Raw genomic sequence first — 2,275 nt, 5'->3', positions numbered from 1 at the left:
GGGGGGACACTAGCGGTCCGAACATTGAACGTCGCCGATACAAACCCATCAGAGTCTTTTTTCCCCCCTCGGCAACTGATCACTATTACAATAATAAGCTGGTCTTGCCGTAGATCTACATAATGAATTGTGCGCTGGTCTATGGAATCTAAAGTTGCCGTATGCTAGGCTCTACACAGTAATACAACTTTTTGGTATACAATCTAGATGACTCAGGCGTGTGCATTTGAACGAACCGGTGAAGAAATGGAAATGGATTGGGCACACCCTAAGGAGACCCCAGACAAGCATCATCAGACAGGCTTTGGCGTGGAATCCACAATGAAAACGTAAGAAAGGAAGACCAAAGGTGACATGAAGGCGAGCGGTACAAGCGGAAATGAAAATGGAAAAGGCGGTCACATTATGGATACAGCTAGAAAAGGATGCTCAGGACAGGCTTCGTTGGAGAAAATATGTTGTTGATGGCCTGTGCTACACTGGGAGTTAGAACGGGCAAGAGAGAGAATATACGTACATCTGGTTTTAGTGTTGTTGTTTTTTGCGTGACAGTAGTTTATTTAGCGTGATCATTGATCGGGATAGTGTTTTTTTTAGCCTACTTGAATTTGAATAGTATTTTTTGCTTGAAAGAGAGTGATGTCATTGATATAGCCAGAAATAGTGATTTTGACGTTGAGGCCTATGCTATAAATACAAACGATAGTGGATTTTGCATGATAGTAGTGAATTAAGAGTGAGAAGCTGAAAATAGAAGGGTTTGCGTGATTGTATGATATACGAGAGGCATACCACAAAGTTTTTTTTACCTGACTATGAAGGAATAAAGGTAGAACGCTGAAATTTGATACTAAGCTTAGTCTTTCTTTATGTAGTCGCCTCCCAGAGTTATACATTTTTGCCATCTGTGTATGACCTTGAAAAGACCTTAAGAATAGAGGACCCTCTCTATGTCAGAAAACCAGACCTCATCATCACTATTTTTAAACCAAAATTTTATCACAGCATAGAATGGGCAATCAGTTCCATATACAGCATGCATCTCCGTAAAAATATCCTGCAGTTGCTTGCCTTGCAAGAACAAATACTTCATTTCTGCCCTGCGCTCAATTTTCTCCATTTTTAGGTTCAAACTGGTGAATAACATACCCCCATTCACTTTCTGTGCGCTGGTGGTAAAACCAGTAATCTGAAATTCCCCAAAATTTACAATCATTCTAGGAAGATGGTTGTTGGCTTTCATTCCAAATTTCAGCTTTCTACCTTTATTCCTTTATGGTCAGGTAAAAAACTTTTGGTATGCCCCTCGTATATTATTGCTTAAGACTATACGTACATCTGATGGTAGTTTTTTTTTTGTTGGGGGGGGGGGGGGGGGGGGAGTTGCGGGACAGTAGTTTATTTAGCGTGGAGGTCTGAGCTATAAACGCAACTTGTAGTGCTTTCAGTGTTGCCAAAATGAATATATTATGGTAGTTTTTGTCGCATACAGTGATTTTGGCTTATTACACCGCCACTCTCTGGTCGTTGGTTGCAATGCAGGGCTCTGTCTGTGTGTGAGTGCAGCTGTCGGGACTGGCTGGTGCATTAAATGTACTTTGGTCTTCCTGGTGGAAATTGTGGGGTTGAAGTCTTCGCTGGCTTTGGAGAAAAATAATATACCCATGCTTCCCTGCTTCCCTGCATACCTGACTGTGCACTGGCGTCAATTCGCTGTCTCCAACTATGAGGAAACCATGGTTTGGTTTGGTTTTTGCCTGCAGCCTCAGAAAGTTGAAGAGTTTTCTGTTGGTACGGTATCGGAAACCAACATTAAAGGCCCGGTTACACGTAACGATAAATCGTATAAAAATTGGACGATCAAACGTTCCTACGACAAATCGTAACGGGCAACCGCAAAATTGTATAAGAATTGGACGGCTGGACGACGGGTTGGAGACCTGATGAGGAATCAAACGTCGCTTGGTATTTTTTGTGCGATCTACGAATAGGTCAGTTTTGGGAAAGGCAAGCTGGGACGCAGAACCCTTTTGAAGTTTGCCGCCGCGCGGGATTAAAATTTGCGGGCAGAATTTTTGAAAAACAATTGTCTTAACTATAAGAACTGATTTTTAAAAATATTTTTTTTGTTGGAAACAGCATATCAAAATAACTGCCGTGTAGTCCCGGCTTTGAGAAGAATAGGACTGACGTGGTGCTAGCATGTCGTACGAGGCGACTAAATGGCGAACCAGGTTGTGACTCCCAAAACAGAGTCATCCTGCCTCCAGGTCGG

This window comes from Aplysia californica, unplaced genomic scaffold (genome assembly GCF_000002075.1).
Source record: "Aplysia californica isolate F4 #8 unplaced genomic scaffold, AplCal3.0 scaffold00953, whole genome shotgun sequence".
Classification (NCBI taxonomy): domain Eukaryota; kingdom Metazoa; phylum Mollusca; class Gastropoda; order Aplysiida; family Aplysiidae; genus Aplysia; species Aplysia californica.
This window is presented reverse-complemented; position numbering follows the sequence as displayed.